Raw genomic sequence first — 23,075 nt, 5'->3', positions numbered from 1 at the left:
CATAAGTAAGAGGGTTGCTTACGCAGCTTCACAAATGTATAAATTCACCTCAAGTGTAAAAAGCCATTATGTAAGTTAGTTAAATATGAGGAAATAAAGAGCTATAGAGTCTTCATGTAAGGAAGTACACTAATGAACAAGTAAATACTATCAACGTGTTTGAAAAAAGGAAAGTAGACAAAAGGAAGAGAATAAAGAAGAGGAGAAACGTATTGAAATAAGAGGAGGAAAGAGAAAGGATCTTATCATCTTGTCTATGAAAAGTAGATAAGACACTATTGCCTTGGTTGCAGGAGATTTGTGTGGCTATAGGGAAACCCTGTCTCAAAAAAAAAAAAAAAAAAAAAAAAAAAAACAAGCTGGAACTGAGCTGGAAACCTTCTCTTCACTGGCTAGTTCTCATAGTAGTGGAAGGTTCTATGCAAGCTGTTTGGGGAGAAAATGCATCAGTGGTCTCACCCAGCTGTAAATTTACAAACTATGACACCAACTTGCCATGCAAGATGTGCTCACTTGTACAGTAGTAGCAGAACAGTTATGGGAGTAACCAACTGCTCTCTGATTGGATTTGATGCCCACTCTGCAGGAGGAAACCCATACCTAGTACTGTAAACCTACTCAAAATGCCCATGGCAAGAGAAGACATAGGATCTGGGGGTGGGGGCGTTTAATTCTGTTATTTAGTTAAATTGATGGTGTCTAAATATATATTCCAATACCCATAGACAATTGCCACTCAGCCTTAACCAGTGAAGCCTCTCTTTCCAGTGAGCTGGTATGAAGTGAGAGTTTTATGGCTGTGCAAGGTACTGAGAGGAAGCAACAGTTGGGTGCTTAGCCCTAACCAAGACATTTTTGTCATCCCCTACCAAACTCAGGGAATCTTATTGAAGAAGAGGTAGAAAGGCTGTAAGAGCTGGAAGATGGGGAGAAGGGCTGAGAAACAGCATCTGTACAACACACAGCCACTGCAATCATAAACTTTCAACAACTGCATTGAATGCACAAAAATGGGCCCATCAACAGCCAGACAAGGATGGAGGCATGATTCAAGGGGCCCTGCCTGTCAATGCTGAACTATTTCCTATGGATAGATTCAGAGGAAAGGGAGAGTCTCTGTCTACAGTTGTGTAATCACTGATGATCCCATCAGGCTCCAATAGGTAGACCAAATCTAATAGTCACACAGATGGCCCTGATTAAATTACATAAGTCACAAACAACCAAAAGTCATGAATCAGGTTGGGGGAGGGGAACTTGATAGGGGTGTGAAGGAGATAAGAAAGTGGAGGAAGACAGTACCCAGAACACATTATGAACATGAATAAAGTTGTCAACGAATGCACTTAATAAAGAAAGAGTGGGGGGGAGACAGAAAATGAATGGATCACAAAAGAAAACAAAGGAGAGAGAGATTTAGGGTAAAAAGAGCAAAATATGAGGGTAATTTCATCTTTGTGGTCTTCCTCCAAAGAACCTCCTAAGCCCCACTCTGAACATGAGGTAAATATTACAAAAATATAACTGGATTGTTCTACAATATAATTGGTTAGTATTCTTCAAAAGTATCAGTTTGTGTAATGCCCGCAGAGGACCCTGGAACTGGAGTTAAGGACAGTTGTTAGCTGCAATGTAGGTGCTGGGAACCAAAACTTGGTCCTCTGCAAAAGCAACGAGTGCTCTTAACTTTGAGCCATCTTTCCAGCCCCCAGTTATGGATTTTCATAGGTAAAGTATTATTATACTTGCTACCACTGTGAGCAGAGAGCTATGAATCTAACATACACTACATCTGTTCCATTGGACAAATTCTTTTAACTGTTTCATCTACTTTCTGTTTTAGAATAGATCCAGCAACTTAACTCCATGGTTTCATCATGTGATTTACATGAAACACTTGTAGAAATCACTTCATGAAAGACAACGCATGGCTCTCAAGAAAAATTTTAGCAATATTTTTGTTATTTAAATTTTTTAACTTGTTATACAAAGGTTTCACTATGACATTGCCATGAATATACATTTCCTTTCTTCATATTCTCCCCTTCTATTACTTTTTATTATCTCCTTTCCCCTTTTGCTTTTCCCATTCTACATCCCTAGCTATTCACACTTTTCATTTCATGTTTCTATTTTATCTAGCTTCTACATATGAGAGAAAACATGGGATACTTATTTTTGTGGGACTGGCTTATTTCACTTAGCATAATGATCTCCACATAACAACTGTGAACTCTGTCTTTATTCATAGTTATTAGATCTCTTTACCAAGTACTTCTGGTTCTACTTCCTTCTATTGCAGGTATGTAATAAATTTCACTTTCTGCTGTTCCTTTGATTAGGTAGAAATGTGACTCAAACTCCCTAAAAGATTGTGAGGCAAAGTGAAGCATTTTACTTCTAAGCCAAAAAAAAATCCACAGAGAGAGATGGTTAAGCAGTTAAGAGCACTGACTGCTCTTGCAGAGGACCCGGGTTCGATTCCCAGCACACATGGTGGCTATGAACCATCCTTAACTCCAGTTCCAGGGGAATCTGAAGCCCTCTTCTGACCTCCACGGCATTGCACAGCACAGGTGTACTCACATACATGCAAGCAATATACTCATACACATAAAATAAAAATAATAAATAATTTTTTTTAATTTTTTTAATCCACAGAGTCTTCTCTGGCAAATGACTAAACATGTTTAAGAATATGGCTGGACACGCTTAACATCTTTGGTACTTGAGTAACATCAGTGAACAACACTCTGATGCTGATTTGAAATGAACAGTGAGCAAGATGTAAACCTTTCAGGGGCTGATAAGATGGCTTAATGGGTAAGATTTCTTGCTTTGCTCTGGAAGCATTTAGCTCCAATATAAAAAGCCAGGTCTGTCTAAGTATGCCTATAACCCCAGCATTAGGGGGTGGAGAAAGATGAATCCAAAGAGCTCACTTGTCAGCTAACCTAGCCAAAATGGTGAACTTCCTGTTCAGTGAGAGACCCTGTCTCAAGGCAACAAGACAGAGAACAATAGAGGAAGACACTTGACTTTCTGATCTGGCCTCTGCATGTGCACACACTGTGCACACCCTCATGCTCAGGTGCATGCAACATACACACACACACACACACACACACACACACACACACACACCAAGGAAACCAGCAAAGAGCTCACTTGTCAGCTAACCTAGCCAAAATGGTGAACTTCCTGTTCAGTGAGAGACCCTGTCTCAAGGCAACAAGACAGAGAACAATAGAGGAAGACACTTGACTTTCTGATCTCCCCTCTGCATGTGCACACACTGTGCACACCCTCATGCTCAGGTGCATGCAACATACACACACACACACACACACACACACACACACACACACCAAGGAAACCAGGATGGAGAGATGGCGCAATAGTTAAAGAGAATGAATTGCTCTTGCAGAACCGGAGTTTGACTCCCAACACCCAAGTTGGGCATTTCATAACTGCCTGTAACTCCAGCTCCAGAGAGATCTGATGCCTCTTCAGGCACTTAAACTCATGTGCACCCACAGAAACACATACACATAATTAAAAGAAAATAAATCTTAAAAACCGTCATTAAAAAATAAAACTTTTAGATGCTAAACCATTGACATTTGATCACATAATTCAATACTACATGGCACCCTTGATTTTCAACATTAAGAACAAAACTCTTTTACCATATAATTCAAATTTATATGCTAAACTGAAATACTGAATCTATTAACAGAATATCTTAAAAATATAAAGAATGCTCAGCACAAGTCTAAAAAGTAGCAAGAAATTACCTACTTCATATAAAGATATCAGAATTCTTCCAGTACTATAAAAGGATTCTAATTAATCAGATCTCCCATGCTACTACAGTTTTTTCTAGCCCAAATTTCTTCTTTAATATAATTTAATTTTCATAGTTTCTTCAAAGTATAGTAAGTAATCAATTATAGGAAAACATTCAAGCTTTTTGTTTAATATTTGAATATCCCTAGTCAATGCCCACTCTTTCCTTCAATATAGCAACCAAAGATAGTCATTTCTTAAAAACCCAAGGAATGACCAAAATTAGGTTATTCTTGGATAACAGGAACTTTCCAAGGTGCTTTATTTAAGGAAGAGTGTATCCCCTGCCAGTTGCTGACCCTAACTGTGAGCATCTGCCTTCTGGGAGAGACCACAGTGATAAACACTGATCCTGCTTCCACAGTGACATAACACATTCCCAAGGACTGAAAGGGGGACACCTCTATTTTACCTAATAACATCCATAAAACCCCACACACAGCTTATAATTCCAGAGCCTGGACCTCCATTAAAAAGCTATGACAGTGTGAAAAGACCCCTTGAGTTCTGACTCATGGCACTATAGGGAAATTTCTTGTCTATATACTTCCATTTGCTGCTCAAAAAAAAATAGGCAAGGTACTGAATACTATCTTTATTTATTAGAGAGAAAAAAATGAAGTCAAAATGAAATAACTGATTTCCAGAAGGTCACATACCACAACTACCACAACAGAACTAGCAAGATCCTGAGTCATCTACTCCATATCTTCCCACAAGCAAGTCTGCTTCTGGTCAGGAATGGTGTCAGAGTCATAGTTTCTGAGTTAAGACAAAGTGGAATGCTAAAGTAATAGGGAGAAGATTTTAAAGATATGTATTCCTGAGGCAATGCCTTTGATAAAATAGAATGTTTAGAACATAACTTCTCAGTTTTCTTTACTATTTTGCATATTTTTCTCATGTGAATTACAAGTAGAAAACCTTTACATGAGCAAACAAGTAATCATCTGAGGCAGGAACACTCACAAATAAATTAGCATATTGCACCTCTCCTTTAGTTAGCCCAATGAACACGTTTTGTATCCCTATCATAATTTCCCACTTATCTTAGATTTCTGACATTACATTATCTGGCAGGGCAGCATTTAATTTTACTTTGAAATTAAGTACCTCTGTTCCTTGGTTGGCCTAGGGGTTCCACCTCAGAAACAAATGGTACCAAACAAATGACCAAATAGAAAATAGAGCACTAAATGGTATGGGCAGGTCAGATTGCAGTTTGGCATCCCAGTTGCTAAGTGAGTAGTTTATGGTTGCATTCTGTCCCTTTTCCATGGTACTTCTGCCAGACACTAGATCACCAGGGCTACAGTAAAAAGCTCAAATAGCACATTCAAATTTGAAACTATAGGTCTCATTTATTTCTAGTTTTTCATCTGGCAAACATGAAATACACTTGAGCAGTAAAAGAAGATGAAGAAATAACTAGAGTGAATGGAAAATGTTAGGAAAGCATGGGCTAGACAATCCTATGAGTCACTTCTGAGATAGCTAAAGGATGGGGATTCCAGTCCACTCATTAAAGTGTGGGTTGAAACATTGCTTTATTTTTCAAGAATTTCCATGGGAGGCACTTGGAAAGAAAAACAGGAGGTGGTCATATTTAACTGCAGCCAGGAAAGGGCTATCTTGAGAGCAGTAAGCTATTGGCACAAATAGAAGACACTTCACAGCACAGATAGAGTTCCAGTCATCAATGATTTTAGAAGGCTTTGTGGTACTGTTTCAAAAGTGAACTGCAGTCTTCAAACAATTATTTTAAGTGAATAAGTGTGCTGCTTTTAAGTTACTTTTAATTTAATTCTAGGTTCATAAATAAAGCATGGAGTTTGTCTAAAATTTAAAACCATGGAAGTATCTATTTCTTGCAAGCAAGGAAAATATTCTGAAATGGGAAATAATTTTAGAGTTATAATTTTTCTCTGTAAGAATAAAATTACCTACTGCTATTTCAAAACCATAAACAAGAACAGAGTGAACTTAATGTTTATCTTTTAGATATGAATTAAGAATAATAATTATCTGTTATCACCCCTCTGGGAGAAAGATGACTTGTGCTCTTAAGATAATTTGCTCAAATTATACATGTGTCAGTTGCATCCTGAGAGGCCACGTGGTACAAATAACACAAGGAAAATCCTGTTTCTGTCACTGATTAGCTTAAAGTTAGAGTACCCTCTATGGAGTTGAGAAAATAATAGTATGTAATGCTAAGGATCATGAGATGAATGCATATGAGCAAACCATGTTGAATTACATGTAAAGCCAGCTGGAAAAGTCATTCAAATTGATCTTCCTAGATTTTGAAATACCATATTCTACTTATCTGACTAAAAAATATGCAAAATCCTCACCATGTTTTAATGCTTCATACATACATCTTATATATCTTCAAGCTTTCTAAGTTAATCAGGACACTGAGTATTTTCTATTGGAATTTTTAATGTAACTTTTACCTAAGAATTTCTCAAACATTTCAAAGATATAAACACAGGGCAATATTTCACCCTTTATGGATGATTTCAAAAACTGGGTATCACATATGGGCAAGAGACAAAGAGCATCAACACTAGAGAGTTGATAGAAGTCAAGAATAGCTTCAGAGGAAAAAGGTAAGAAAAGAAAGCATGCCCCCTGCTGTTTATGGAGTGAACAAGTTCCAACAGTAAGTATCTGAATACATGAGTCATAAACACAAAAAGAAGCTTGGTTGCTTCCCTGCAATTTCCTACATCTTGATTCTGGCACGTTGTAACAAGTTTATGGTCAAATTAACTGAAGTTAAAACAAACAACTCTAGTCTTTGTCTTCTCTACCCTTTTCAGAGGAATGAGCTTGCATATCTCATATTTGATCTTTGAAGCACCTGAAGGTAAAGGATATGTGTTCTTAAATACAATCATGTAACTATTAAAAAGTATTGCATGTAGTATTTGCCAATCAGTAATGCAAGTAAGTGCCTGAAGACAGAAAAAAATCATGTGAAGAAATGTCCTCACTCCTGCCTTTTACCCAAAAGAAAAAATCATTGTAAGTCACTCTTAACTTTTGTGAGGTGAAAGGAACTCAGTACTTTATTTATTCTTTTTATTTTATTTTATGTGTGTGAGTATATTGCCTGCATGAGTATAAGTGTACCAGTGTCATGCAATGCCTGCAGAGATCAGAAGAGGGCTTTTGATTCACTGGAACTGGGGTTACAGATGGTTGTCAGCTGGGTGTTAGATGGTTGTTAGATGGTGGTGCTGGGAATCGAACCTGGGTCTTCTACGAGAGCAGCCAGTGCTCTTAATCGCTGAACCATCTCTACAGACCAGAACTCAGTACTTTTAAATTGCCTATTGACCTGGTTGTTTCACATAATTCTACAAACTCATATAACTCAACAAATATTTTACAATAAGTGGTAAGCCATATTATATATGCGTTGATTCAGAGTACAGGTATGATTAAGAAGCAGTAAGATTTAATAATTTAAGCACAGACTCCTTCCCATCTCAGGAGCACTGCAGAACAGCTGTATCAGCTTGGGCTAGTTGCTCATGTTTATGTCCACTCATCTTTGTCCACAAAATTTGAATCATGTTTAGGCTACTTCATTAGGTTGTGTATGAGAATATACAAAGATAGCATCACCTGCTGCTATTTGCCTGTCCCTAGCCAGGTACTTTTCACTTGTTCCACTTGACTCCGAGACCCAGATCTGTGGGTCCCCAGTTATCACCCCAAAATCCTGAGGCCTGCTCCAAGCCATCATCAGAACACATGGGTGGCTCCTTATGTTAAAGGTAGGCATTCCCAGAAACCTTCTCCCTGCCAGATACCAATACCCAGAGCCTGTTCCTCCAACTAGCCACTGCACCTACCACATGGCCCGGAGACTACAAAAGGTACTGAGATCTCCAACCCAGTTATAGACCTCCAATCTCACTTCAACCCCACCTACTTCCACATGCAATCTGTGCGTCATCTTCTCCTTGGCCCCCAGGAACACTCCTTACCCCCAAACAAAGGACCACATATAGAACCCTGTCAGACTTGCACAGATTTTACTAACTCCTCAGAAGGTTTGCCCCTGGGCTCAGAAGTTCATATATCCCAGCTGTGGAGGGAACACATCTGACACCCCATCCACACCTCAACAAAGAATTACCAGAAGACTGAACACTAAGCTCCATTCACTGGTCCATATCCTGACACAGTGAGGAAATAGCAAACAAGGATTCAAACACCTTCTCTACAAAGGGAAGACCAGATATTCATACCATGAAACACCACCAAGGACCTAAATCCAGATGCTTAGTTTCAATCACCAAAACATAAACTAGATAAATAACCAAAAAATGTATCTCCTCAAAAAGACAGTACACCCAGCACAATGTTCCCTTAGAAGAGCTATTGGGTGAAGCACAAGATAATGATTTCAAAATACCAATTATAAATATGTTCAACAAACTCAAAGAAGGCATGCATAAAATACAGAATAAAGACCTTGACAATACAAAAAGCTGAATGAAACAAAACAATCCAAGATATGAAAAAATGAATTTAATAAAAAAATATAATTTCTGAAGAAAAGCCAAACAAATAAAACTTAGAATGATAAACTCAGTGAAATTAAAGACCCAATATAAAAATGTCACCAATAGAATGAATCCCATGGAAGAGAAAATAGCAAGCCTTGAAGACAAGATAGAAGAATTGAATCGTTCAGTCAAAGAAAGTGTTAAATCTTTAAAAAAAATAGGAAATTGGGGATATACTATAAAATACAAAAATCTATGAACCCATAGGTATAAAAGGAGACGAAGCCCAGGTCAAAGGCATAGAAATATTTTCACCAAAATCATAGAAGAAAACGTCCCAAATATCAGTCAGTTGTTGGGATCCAGTGTGGCCTGAGTCCTTGGTTTGGTAGAGATGCTTCAAAGCTTTATGAAGAATGTCTGGGCCCCCATGAAACCCTATTATACCCAGGTTTACCAAGAAATTTAGGTAGGAGTGGGGTTGATGCCCTTCATTGTTTATAAAATCAGGAGTGCTAATAAAAAAAAAAAAAAAACTAAGCTTTGAAAGGTGACACACCTGCTCCTAGTCATGATCATGGTCATCATTAACTTACTCCCTGAGTATACTCCAGATGAATCTTCAATCGGCCTGAAAATATAAGCAACTCTGTTGGAAACATGGAGTGTCACTGTACACTTGTCTAAGAACAATTTACTATGTGGCATCAATAAGTGTATCTGTGAGATACACTACTACCCATGGGTACTGCTTTCTGTGTCCCCTGAATAGGTCCTCTGTAATACAGAAGGCATCCTCAGACCCTCTCTGACCTGCCTCCTTAGGAAACCTGAGGAATAAGGGGCAAAGTCTTTGTTTCCCTAAGGGTTGGTGGTCAGGATTTAGATGATCATTCAGATTGTAATATCAAATAAATATTTATCAAATGTTAAAAATAAAAAAATATAAAACAAAAATTCCCAAATATCAGAAAGGAGATGCCTACCAAGGTCCAAGAGGCATACAGAACACCAAATAGAGAGGACCAGAAAATAAGCTCCTAAAATGATGCAGTAATCAAAAAACTAAATGTACAGAGCAAAGAAAGATGTTGAAAGCTGCAAGAGAAAGAAAAAAATTACCTATAAAGGCAGGCTAATCAGACTAACACCTGACTTTTGAATGCAGACGCTCAAAGCCAGAAAGACATGGACTGAGTTTTACAAATTCTTAAAGGCCACAGATATGAACCCAGGCTACTATAGCCATCAAATCTATTATTCATGATAGAGAAAAGAAAACTTTCCATGATAAAAACACACTTAAGACGTTTATGTTCACTAAGTCAGCTCTATAGAAGATAACAAGTACTTCCAGCTGAGGGTAAGATTAAACACACCCAAGAGAGCATAAGAAATAAATAAACAATTTCAGAACAATTAATTGAGTCCATAGAAAGCAACACTACCACAAAAATATGATAGGTATTAATGAGCTCTGGGTCAATAATACTGCTCAATATTATTGGTCTTGATGCCCTAATTTAAAAAATAAATAGACTAAATGATTGGATTAGAAAACAAGATCCAGTTGTTCAAAGAAATACATCTCACCATCAATGATAGACACCACCTTAGGGTAAAAGTGAAAAAGAGTACTCCAAGCAAATGGAGCTAATACTCAAACATCTGAAAAAACACTTTTCAAACTTAAAGTAGTCATATGTATTAAAGGGAAAATCCACCAAGAAGATATTACAGACCTAAACATATGTGCATCAAACACAGGGACAACCAATTTCATAAAAGAAAAATTCTTAGTTCTTAAATCATAGATTTTCTACAACACACTGATAGATAGACACACCAACAGACAGGTCATCCAGAAAAAAATTAAACTGTGAAACCCTGGTGGTAAATGAACCAAATAGAACATTCCACTCAAACAAGAAATAGACTTTCTTTTCAGAAGTCCATGGAATTTCTCCAAAATCATTCACATATTGGGACACAAAGCAATTCTCAACAAATTTTAAAAAACTGAAATACCATTCTGTATCCCATATAACCACAAAGGAATAAAGCTGCATATCAACAAAAATAGAAATGGAAAAAAATACACAAACACATGGAAACTAAACAACACACTAGAATGAAAATCGGGTCAAGGGAGAAATCAAGAGAGAAATTTTTTCCTAGAATTGGATAAAAAAATGAAAGCACAAGGGGCTGGAAAGACAGCTTCATGGTTAAGAGTACTGGCTTCTCTTGCAGAGGACTCAGATTCAATTCCCAGCACCTACATGACAGCTAACAACTGTCTGTAACTCCGATTCCAGGGGAATATAATACCCTCTTCTGACCTCCACTGGCATTGCAGAATGTGAGTGCACTTACTCATACACAAAAAGTAAAAATAATAAAATATTTTTAATGAAAACACAAAATATCAAAATCTATGTGACACAATATCATAAGAGGAAAGTGCAGAGCACAAAGTGCCTACAACAGAAAATTAAATATGTCTCATAGTAATAACTTAATGATGCACCTGAAAAGCTTATAAAACAAGAAGCAACACCCTAAAAGAGTAGATGAGAATAGATAATCAAAATCATGAATGTAATTAATAACATAGAAATGAAAAAACAAATACAAAGAAATCAATGAAATGAAGTTAGTTCTTTAAAAAGATTAACAAGATCAACAAACCTCTAACCAAATTAACCAAAGAGAGGACCCAAATTAATAAAGTCAGAGATGAAAGGGAAACATTGCAGCAGACACTGAGGAAATTCAGAGAATCATAAGAAAGTACCTTAAAAACCTATATACCACTAAACTGGAATATCTAGATACATATGACCTACCAAAATTAAACCATAATGAAGTAATCAATTTCAATAAACCCATAACAACCAATTCAATACAAGTAGTAATCTAAAAATCTTTGCACTATTAAAAAAAAAACCAGAACCAGGTGAATACAATCCAGAATTCTATCAGACCATCAAAGAAGAACTAATATGAATACTCCTCAAATTATTCTGCAAAATAGAAAATGAAGGAATACTTCCAACTTCTTTATGGAACTAGTATTACCCTGATATTAAAACCAAAGATATAACAAAAAATGAAAATATATAGGCCAACCTCTCTGATGAACATAGGTGCAAAATTCTCAATAAAATACTTGGAAACTGAGTGCACAAGAACATCAAAAAGATTGTCCACATGTTGGTTTCAACTCAGAGATGCAGGAATGATGGTTCAACATAAGTAAATCAAAAAATACAACTCACCCCATAAACAGACTCAAGGACAGAAACCAAATGATCATCTCATTAGATGAAGAAAAGGTCTTTGACAAAACCCAACATACCTTTACAATAAAGTCATGGAGAATTTAGGGATGCTGGAGACATATCTCAACATAATAAAGGCAATATGCAGTAAGTCCACAGTCAGCAACATGTTAAACAGAGAAAAACTCAAAAGTATTTCCTCCACAATCAGGAATGAGACAAGGCTGTCCACTCTCTCCATTCCTGTTCAACAATAGACAAATGGAACTTCATGAAATTAAAAAGTTTCTGTTCAGCAAAGGACAATCATTCAAGTGAAGAAGCAACCTATAGAGTGGGGAAAAGTCTTTACTTTGCTGTTAAGAATGTATGGAAAGGGGAATTATTATTCACTGCTAGTAGGAGTGGAAATTGGTGCAGCCACTATGGAAATCAGTGTGGAGATTCCTCTAAAAAGCTAGAACTAGATCTACCACATGATCCAGCCATATCTCTTTGAGGCATATGCTCCAAAAAACCCTATATCTTATTACAAAGATATCTGTTCATCCATGCTTATTGCTGCTCTGACGAAAGCAACTTATCAGAGGAAGAATTTATTTGAGCTTAGTGTTTCAGGGGAATTATAGTCTGTCGTGGAGGGGAGGCATGATGGCAGGAGGTGGCTGCATCCCAGGGATATAAAAATTGCTTGATTTTGGTAAATGATCATTTTAATGCACTGTTGACTATGGTTTCTTAACATTTTGTTGAGTGTTTTTAAATCTATCCACATCATAAATAATGAACCACAATTCTAACTTCTTGCAATGTCTTGTCTGACTTGGATATCAGGACGATGCTAGATTCAAAGTCTCAACTGTATTCTAAATACCTTATAATCATAGGCAATTACAGTTCTCAACATTAATCAAAGAAGTTTCTTTATGCTGCAAAGAGAGGCTATTACAGAGATCCACAACTGGTCAAAACACAAGAATAAGTGACCTTAGTGTGCCCAGCTTGAATTAGTACAGCTACCATGTACCCCCTACCTCCAAGGCTCAAAGAATATCACAGAAGACCAGAAAAAGTATAAGAGCCAAAGGACTGTTAGATAGTATCTTCTAGACATGACAGGGAAGCTGCACCCAGGAAACCTCAACAATAGGTTGCCTAATCAAGACCCACACAATGACACCAGTTGACATGCTGACATGGATGCGGAAAATTTCACAAGACTCTACCCTTAGATGAAGAGTTACAGGCAATCAATGGCTACTAAGAAATAGAGGCTCAGTTTTCTCCAGGGCTGATAGGTTATCCAATCCCAAGTAGTCATCCTTAAATACATGTTGTCACTCAAGTTCCCTTTTGGTCTCTTGTGCTATCAAGCAAACCATATAACATATCTTTATGTGCATTTATTTACTTGCAAAGGAATGAGTACCCAGTGCCTAGCCCTGAGCAGAGGCTCAGAGCCCGCCATATCAGACCGTGCCATGCCCATAGTCACTGCTAGCATTTGCTCACTCCTCAGGGGCCAGCGATCTCACCCCAGGTCCATAAGTGTCAGGCCATTCTGTCCTTGAGCTGCTGTGCGACTGCACGTTCCCCATGCCACATGCTACCAGTGGCTGGAGGCTTCCATCCCCAGATGGCTCCCAGCAAACCCTTGGTAGTCCATGCTCCACAGCAGGCCCTGCCCCTTGGAGGAACTAGCCAGTTGGGAGACACATGAACACATCAGCAACACTAAATAGGCAGTTATATAAAAAGAGGTCATGAATTTAGAAGGGAGTTGGGGTGGGAGAACAGAGCAAGAATTGGAGGGATTCAAGAGGGAGAGGTGGAAACAGTGTAACTACAGATCTTGTGTATGAAAGTCTCAAAAAATAAAAAATTTAAAGTAAAAAATTAGCAGTTACAGAAAGTCATACTATCTCATCTAAGTCCTGTGTATTATTTCACAAATCTAAATAACCATTTGATTTTGCACACTTGAGTATAGTGTTCTCTTTTAAGGAGTTTAAAGAAATTAAGTGTCCTGATAAATACCTTTATATTCACACAAGAGAGAAAACTGAAATATTTAAATTTCACTACTGTTTCTGGATCCATTCACTAACTTTGTCGTCTTAAGTATACACTGGCCAGAAACATAAAACCTTCTTTTTTTCATCTTGCTACACATTTCTTTAAAATATCCATTAATTCCTTTAAGTGCTTAAGAATAAATGACAAAAATCCATGTACTTGTAAAATTCACTCTCTTTATATTATTTTATTACTTTGACTTGAAATTGCTCATTATATCCCTGAAATCATTGACCACAACTTTATTAGGTCATTTGATTCAGTTTTCACATGATTTTAATCACGGATATAATCTTTCAGAGTAGATTTTATCTTAGTTTATAAGGACTCATACAGTGTAGTTGTTAGTCACCCTCTTTAAAGAAATTCAAGAGAAATTATTGTTCGCTATATGGACAAAGTCATTTTTTTTTACTATACCATGAATTATTTTTGTCCAAATAAACATTTTTTTATTCTGGTGATTTTTCCCCCTCTGGAGAATTAAGCTTCATGGTTAAAAAAATAGTTTGATATATTCTTACTGTGTGGCTACTTTCTCCAAATTGAAACCTTCCCTCCTGAGGGGAAGAGGGAGGCTTTAGGAAGTTAATGAAATTTACTAGGCTCAGGAAGCTCTGGAATGTTACACTATTCACAGGGACCTTCTCCAGGGTTACAGAAGTAGTGAATGGTTGCTGGGGTGAGAAGACTGTTACTGTAACGGTTAGTTGTGCAGGGGTGCAGCTTTCATAAGCTGTGACTCGTGTTATTGTGCTATGCACCCATGCGCCTATAAACAGCTTCTCACCAATATCTCTGTAAAGTAATCCCAGTAAAGTCATTGGTTCATCAAACTAGATGGGTGAAATTGTTTATTTGGTCTGTTGCTAGTGTTCTATCTGGGGTGAATAGATATTAGTACGCACCTCTCCAAGAAAAGTCACATAATACTATTTGTACCAACAGGGACCACCAGTACCAAGCATGAATTTGGAAGGAACAGGTACATGGACTCTGTGATGGTTGATAAGACATGCAGCTGAGGCTGGTCCACCTGAGATTGGAGCTTCTGTGGGGGTAATTCCAATGTAACTGCTTTTCCCAATATAGCATGAGATGGTGTGCTTCCTTGTTGAAGTGCAGCTGTATGCTACCTTCTATGTGTGATAACACAGGTGGCTGGTTCCTCCAAGGAGTGGGGCCTGCCACGGGGGACAGACTACTGAGGGGCTGCTGGAAGCCATCTTGGGACAGGAGCTATGAGTCCAGCAGCTGGGCTTACTCAAGGACAGAATGGCCTGACGCTTGTGGACCTGGGACAAAATCACTGGCCCCTGAGGCGTGAGCAAATGTTAGTGATGACTGGGGGTGTGGCACGGGAGTGGTCTGATATGGCAGGCTCTGAGCCACACTGTAGGAGCTGAGCAGTGCAGGGCTAGGCACTGAGTAAGTTAACCTTTGTAAGTTACTCCCCTCTACTCCCCCACAATAATAATAAATGCACATAAAGATATGTTATATGGTTTGCCTGATAGCACAAGAGACCCAGACAGAACTCTGGTGACAAAACTGGCATAGTTCAGCCTGGATAAACAAACCACAGCCTTGGGAATGTGGGTCTCGGAAAGCAGTGCTGTTCCCGCTGCCTCTGTGGTGGGTCAGCTGGGCTCTGAGTCCCAAATCCAGGAGAGAAGCCAATCAAAACCTATAGGCTTAATGGGGTTAGGGATAGTCACATGGGTTATACAATGGATTATAAAATCTGTAATGAAAAAGAGGCCAGCCACACAGAAGCATGGGCCATAGCTATATTGTAAATGTGGGGATATGTTGCAGGCATGTGAAGAATTGTTAAAGATTATTCAGAGGCTAGAAAAACTTTTACCCCCAAAGGGAGTGCCCAGAGAGGGTGTGAAGCCACTTTGCATAATAAAAAATGTGACCCAGGCAGGGGAAGCTGAAAAGGCTAGGAAAGTCCTGGCAGACCCAGTTGCAAAGCTGGAGAGAGAGAAAAGGCAGGACACTTTGATTTGTGTAAGGTCCAAGGACTCAGAGGAAAAGACAGATAATAGTAAAAAGGAAAATGACATAAAAATAAAAGTAGCTAAAGCTGCCCCCTCAGAGTCAACCATTGATACAAAAGGGGAAAAAAGCTAACTGCTGTAGCTAGGAAATATTCCATGCTAGAACTGTTAAAACTAGGAAAAACTTATAAGCAAGCAAGCATAGAGTCCCTAGCCATGTGACTTGTGAGAGTATGGGACATGGGAGAAAATGACATCAGCCTAAGTCATTCAGAAGCTTCATAACTGAGTTATATAACTACCCATCCATCCTTGAGATATAAGCTGTTCTACCTAGGCCAATGCAGGGGGGAGCAGTGCTTAAGGGGATGGCTGGTTGAAGGCATTAAAGGTACATTGTTTTCACCAAGGGAGACTAACATGATTAGCAGGGGCTGGAGGACTATAAAGGAGGGGCAGTCATTACTGAGAGAACTAGGTATGAGAATGATGCCCAGTTCACTAGGCCAGATAAAACTGAGTTCACCAGATATATGAAAGAAAGCTTAATTCAACTGGGACCTCGAGAATGGTATGGGGCTTTAATGGTTTTACTAAGCCCTTTGCTGGTACAGGATCTTTGTAAAGTGAGAGAGGCTTTTGCAAATCTAAATGACTCTGACCAGCTTATAAAACATGTCTGTAAAATAACAGAACACCCTATAAGAGATATAAAAAAGACCAGACCAAAGAAATGGTCCTCTTGGGTTACTCAAAGACAAATGTGGCAAGACTTATGTAAAGCCCAAATTCCCAGAGGAAAAAAAAAATTGATAGAAAACCAAATTCGGTACTAAGGCATTTCTGGAAGGCTTTAAAACCAGAAGAACAGTGTACAAAAAAATTTGAAGGGTAAAAACTGTACAATGGGTGGTTAAGGATCCCCAAAGATTAAATAAAATGCATTTTTCTTCTGATAAAGGCTATACTAGGGGTGAACGCAAGTTTTCCCACCAAGTTCTCCCCCAGCAACCTGCTGTGGTCAATGGGACGATGACAGATATGGCTACAGTCAGGAGGCAGACCCAGGGCCTGCCTGACTCAGGGAACAAATAGTGCAGTGGGGACAGGAGAAGCCCCCAGCCTCCTTAGCCCAGTGCAGGGTCAGGAAACTGGAGCCAACACTTGTAAGTGTATCAAGAATAAAAGAATAAAAACAAAGGGATTACTAAAAATGGTAAAGAGCTAACCAAATTAATGCCTCATACCCATGCTATGGTACCTAACAAGGATCTATGGAGAAAATAGTTAATACGAATGGACAAAACCTTTCCATGCTGTGTGAGACCTTGTCTATGATTGATTTAATATATAATGTTAACCTTCCTTTGAGTGTTTTACAGATGTGAAACCTATTTGAAAGATACATGAAGAAGCAAAGGCCAGGTATAGCTATAAGATTCTTGGAAGTTTTATGCAGGTTGGGTAAGATGAAGACAGAGATTCCCAAACTATACAACTGTTAAGAAAATCTACAGTACCAGGGGTGGGTTGCCCCCCATGAGCTGTTGGTCAGAGAGAGATCCTACACGTCCCCAAATTCACTAAGGCTATTGCCACTAATGTTGGTTGTACACTAGAGTGGTCGGTAAGGCCATGTTGCTGAAAACACTGCATGTTGTGAGTGCAGGAGAAAAAGAAGAGGTGGAGCTGAGACTAAGCCAAAAAAAAAAACAACTCCATGCCATTGGATGGATGATGTTCATATTGCCAGAAGGCGCTATGCAGATGGTTGGGGAAGAAAGGATACCCTATGATTCTACTCAACAATGGACACAGCATGCTGCACCCTATAGATGTGCCAAGCGATGCCTGCAAGTGCAATAATAGCTCAACCAACATACATACAACGGACAAATTTCCAATTGGATAAGGCCTGCTCCTAGGGATGGAACACACATCTGGTGCTGTAGACCAGGCCAATGCCTTGTGTCAAGAATGGCTACTGGCCCTAGTGGAGAAGCCATCACGAGTATACTGTTTAATGAATATAGTACACCTACTGGGATATCTTCTAGGCATTTGTATTTACATTCATGTTTGTTTAAATGTGTCTACTTCCTTCCATTTGTCTTTATAGTAGAAGAAACACCACTGAGATAGATCAGTGGCCATGGCCTAAAGACAACTAATGGGAAGGCCCAAGAAGTCACTATCTTGCCATGATAGAAGAGAGATCACCCCACATCTGTCACCCCCTCCAAGGCTCAGGGACTTTAGTGGAAGATTGATGGGAAGATTGTAAGAGGAAAGGGGTGGAGTGTCCCCCAGGTGGCTGGTTCCTCTGAGGAGCAGGGCCTGCAGCAGGGGATGGACTACTGAGGGGATGTTGGGTGCCATCTTGGGACAGGAGTGGCAAGCCACAAGTAACACGAGAGCTATGCACATGGGGAATGCACAGCAGCCAAGCATACTCAAGGACAGAATGGCCTGACACTTATGGACATGAGGTGAGATCGCTGGACCCTGAGGCATGAGCAAATGCTAGTGGTGACTATGGGCATGGCATGGGAGCAGTCTGATATGGCACACTCTGAGCCACACCACCAGAGGTCTGATATGGTGGACTCTGAGCCACGCCACCAGAGGCAGTGCCAAGTGGTGGGGCTAGGTACTGGGTACTCATTCCTTTGTAAGTCACTCCCTTCTCCCCCCACAATAATAATAAAGGCACATAAAGATATGTTATATGGTTTGCCTGATAGCTTAAGAGACTGAGAGAGAACTCTGATGACAGCAAACAAGGCAAGCTATTCAAGAATGCAACATCCTAAGGAGAAATACAAGGGTGACTGCCTTCTATGTAGTATGGGGTGGCCTGATTTCTTAATGAATGAAATTGCTACTCAAGTATAGCTGATAGCCTGAAGAATATATTGTATTCTCTGAAACTAGCATGTGTGGGAAAGTATTGGAAACAGACTGTGTGAGCAGGTGTGGTCTTTGTTGTGAGTTTTAAAACATACAACTGAAGCTCAGCTATCTGCTTCCAAAAGACTTGCCCATGTAAGGGAGGAAATATAATGAGAACAAGACATGTAGACACTATCTTCTGTGGTCACCTGCTGTGGCTGCTCTCCTCCGGCTACGGCCGCTCTCCTGCTCTCTTAGTTCCTCCAATCAGTTGTCAGGTCCAGACCCCAGGGCTGGTGAGGAGTCTGCACTAGCATCACCGCATTCAGACTTAGGAGACCAGGTTCAGTGACACAGATCTGCTTTATTACAAGAAAGTACAGGCTTATATAGGGGTAATAGTCCAATGATAACACAGCATATGGGATCCCTTATTAGCATGGCAGACTAGTATCCTATTAGAATCTAGAGGGCCAGATGGCCTATTAGCATGATAAGTTTCAGTTTCTCTAAGTTTCAGATTCCTGGAAACCAGTGACATATATAGTTTTCTCTCTGATAAAAAAACAAGAAGCACTGCATTCCAGCATGACAGTATGTAAGGCAAAAGGCAAAACCAGTCACAAGATTTTCCACAACAATCTTCTACATTCACTTCCATTTCATAGGAAAAGTGGGAGACAAAAATAAAAAGAATGACGGAAATGTTGGCTTACTATTTCTTACAGCTGGTAGGATGTAAGAGAAAGAGTAAATATTAGATCTGTGTCAAAGAGTCCTTCCTGGAATCCAAACACTCAGAACTCATGGAAACGATCAGACAATGAGAAAGGAAAGTGTAAGTAGAGGTGATAGAAGACATCACTCAGGTCAAATCTCTAGACTGGAAGGGAAAATCTATGATTCCACATACACATGGGCATCTTAATAGTGATCAGTTATAGAAACTAATGACAATCAGGCAATATACTGCAGATGGACTCCTTAAATTTGGAAAGCCTTTAAACAAGGAATGGAAGAACACTTGCAGCCTGGCTTGTGAGGCTGTGGGACACGGAAGAGATGTTATGGAAGCAAGAAGTTGGGAAATATCACCCTTTATTCTCCTGCCAGGGCCCTGGGGCTGTCTGTGCTAGTTTGTAGAACCCTTTCCTCACCCTCAGCTATACTGGCTTCATAATGGACTCTGACACTCTCTGCTTTCTGGTTTTTGCTACATCTGTGTTAACCACTTATACCCCCTTTGTTCTGTCCCTGTGCCTTCAGCCAGACACCCTGGGAAGGCTGTTCTGTATTGTATAAGAAAGCAGGCTGAGCATGAGCCAGGGGAGCAAGCCAGTAACCAGCATTCCTCCATGACCTGTGCTTCAGCTCCTGCCTCCAGGTTCCTGCCCTGAGTTCCTACCTTGGGCTCCCTCAGTGATGAACTGTGACCCAGGAGATGTGAGCCAAATAAACCCTTTCTCCCCAAGCTGGTATTGGTCAAAGCGTTTTGTCACAGCAATTGAAAGCAAACTAGAGCAATGACAGAGAGGTGCAGGTGAAAAAGAAGCTTGTCCTAGGGTTGGACACATACCTCAAGGGTGAGTATGTACATTTTTCCCTTATAAGAAAGCATTCTGGGATAGAGGTTGGTTGCCCAGTCCATGGCACTTTTAGCAACCAAGTATAACCAGTGAAGAGGCAGTGGCTCTAGCATCCCCCCAGGAAGAAGAAACAAGACCAGTATTGTAGACTGACTGGATTATAGAGAGCTAAGCTATAAGATAGTTCTCACTCACACCACTGTATTCAACATTGCTCTTTTAAGGAAAACTGGTTCAAGTGATGGAATTTTTCATGCGGTTTTAGACCTTGCTAATATTTTTGCTGTTGTTTTGAGTTTTGGTTTGGTTCTGAGACTTTTTTTCTCCCCAAATGCTGAATCCCATAATCAACTGGCACTTGCCTGGACCAACTAGAAAGACCTCAGAGATCTTACTCTCCATAAATGTTTTCATTATGTAATGCTAACCTTTGGATGATTTATAGATTTGGGAAAGCATCTGGAAGAATGGTAAAAAAAGAAAAGAGAAGAAAGAGAAGAGAAGAGAAGAGAAGAGAAGAGAAGAGAAGAGAAGAAAAAAGAAAAGAAAAAAAAACCACTAACGAGTTTGAAAGAAGATACCCTGCAAAGGCAGAAAAGGGTACTCCCAGAAGCCATATGGTTGTTGAAAATCCGAATGCCAGGGGTGAACTACCTGAGTTACTGATTGGGGAACCTTCTGTCACAAAATTCAAGCTATTATCACTGCTTGTGTTACATGCAAGAACTGGTTAGTAAGTCACTATTGCTGAAGCACTGGACACTTTGGTTGAAAAACAAAGAAATCAAGCTGGGACTGTGCTAGAAGCTCCTATCTGACTGGTTTTCATATTGCTGAAAGGTGCAACTACATAGCCTGCTGGGGGAGAATTGCCAGTAAAAGTCCTGCTCAATTATAGACCCTGTGTGCTACCATACCAACATGCCAGGCAACATGTGCCCACTGATGCAATGACAGCACAACTGTTATGGGTGCAACCGACTACTTTATGATCATTTTGAAAGCTCTCTGCACAGAAAGGAATCCATTTCTGTTGGGAGCCTGAGACTCAGCCATTTCTCAAAACTGCTGACAGACCTGAGTTGGTGACTTTCCATTCTGCCCACCATCCTCCCGCAGGCACAGGACAGAGCCCACGGCCTTGGCCCGCAGCCTTGGACTCTTTCCCATTCTCCTCCCGCAAGCACAGGACAGGGCCCGCGGCCCTGGGCCCATGGCCTTGGCCCGCAGCCTTGTTCTCCTTTCAGATTCCTCCCTTAGGGTACATCTGGGCCCCTGTGTTCTGGCTGATATGATTACTCTCCATCTTTGCTCCTTTGTTTTCATTCTCTATTTATCCCCATGCTTGAGCTGCAATAAACGAGACTTGATCAGAACCCTGTCTTGTCTCCATTTCTCTTGTCTCTTGCCCCATCAAAATCTCCACTCCCCACACCAGGTACCCCCACACTGCTGACCCCGTGGACCGGGGCAGAGTGGCGCCCAATGTGGGGCTCGATACTGGGGGCACATCGTGAGGGAGGACAGAAAAAGGAAGGAGTGCACTCGCTAAATTTCAAGCAATTCGGAGGCGCGCCACAGGAGCCTGCCGTGACCAAACCGAAAGTAAGTCAATCCATCGGATCATGGGGCAAGGATTAAGCCAGCATCAACTGACCCCGTGGACCGGGGCAGAGTGGCGCCCAATGTGGGGCTCGATACTGGGGGCACATCGTGAGGGAGGACAGAAAAAGGAAGGAGTGCACTCGCTAAATTTCAAGCAATTCGGAGGCGCGCCACAGGAGCCTGCCGTGACCAAACCGAAAGTAAGTCAATCCATCGGATCATGGGGCAAGGATTAAGCCAGCATCAAATTTATGTTACGCAGTTGAGGGAGGCTCTCAAGACAAGAGGAGTAAAGGTTAAGACTGTGGATTTATTTCATTTCTTTGATTTTGTGAAGGACATTTGTCCTTGGTTTCCCCAGGAAGGGGTCATAGATATAAAAAGATGGAGAAGAGTGGGAGATGCATTACAAGATTTTTATACAGCATTTGGACCTGAAAAGGTTCCTGTTACTGCCTTTTCTTATTGGAATTTAATAAAAGAATTAATAGATAAGAGGGATGGACCAGTGGTGGCAGCGATTGCCCAAGCTGAAGAGATTGTTAAAAGTAGTTCCAAGCCAGAGTTGAGGGAAATTCCCAAGGATGAGCCTGTAAGTGCTAGGGCAAACAATTCCTCTGTTTTGTCTTGTCCCTTGGCTCTGTCACCCTTACAAAGGCTTGTGCAGCATGCCGCTGAGAGGGGAGAGGATATATCAGGATTTCATGTTTTTCCAGTTAAGGAAAAAGATGATGGACAGGGAAAGAAAGTTAGAATACATTGTCCTTTCTCAAAAAAACAATTTAATGATCTGAAAGTTGCCTGTGAGCAGTATGGACCTAAAGCTTCTTATACTCAGGACATGTTAGACTCTCTGACTACTGAAGCTTTGCCTCCTAATGATTGGAAGCAATTGGCCAGAGCCTGTCTGTCAGGAGGTGATTATTGTTTATGGAAGTCAAAATTTGAAATCCAATGTCAGGTTCTTGCTGACCTTAATAGGGCTCAAAATATTCCTATTTCTTTTGAGATGCTTGCTGGTAAAGGCCAATATAGAGACACAGAACAGCAGATGAGAAACTTTAATAGTGCTGCATATGCACAAACTCATGCTGCAGCAACTTTGGTATGTGCTGTTGGGGCTAGAATTACCATGGCTGCTGGCACCAGAAAGACATAAAAGGGGGAGCATTGATAGATGAACTGACAGAGTGATTACTGTGACATACATAGGAGGGGGGAGTATAGGTGGTAGTGATATAGCAGAGG

At 40.1% G+C, this 23,075-nt stretch overlaps 1 long non-coding RNA gene and 1 pseudogene across 1 annotated transcript in view; both read left to right on the top strand.

Annotated features, from left to right (window-relative positions):
• Window positions 1-14,907, top strand: part of LOC115070769 — a 23,947-nt gene extending 9,040 nt beyond the window's left edge. The window contains exons 2-3 of the long non-coding RNA XR_003849900.1: window positions 2,662-2,823; window positions 14,687-14,907. This is a non-coding gene — a long non-coding RNA (uncharacterized LOC115070769). The remainder of the gene's footprint in view (window positions 1-2,661; window positions 2,824-14,686) is intronic.
• On the top strand, window positions 8,773-8,969 carry LOC115070768 (annotated as a pseudogene).
• Window positions 14,908-23,075: the final 8,168 nt, after the last annotated feature.

Source organism: Nannospalax galili, unplaced genomic scaffold, assembly GCF_000622305.1.
Source record: "Nannospalax galili isolate Female #2095 unplaced genomic scaffold, S.galili_v1.0 scaffold115, whole genome shotgun sequence".
NCBI classification, from domain to species: Eukaryota; Metazoa; Chordata; class Mammalia; order Rodentia; family Spalacidae; genus Nannospalax; species Nannospalax galili.
The sequence above is the reverse complement of the archived record's forward strand: the minus strand, read 5'-3'. Positions and strand labels throughout refer to the sequence as shown.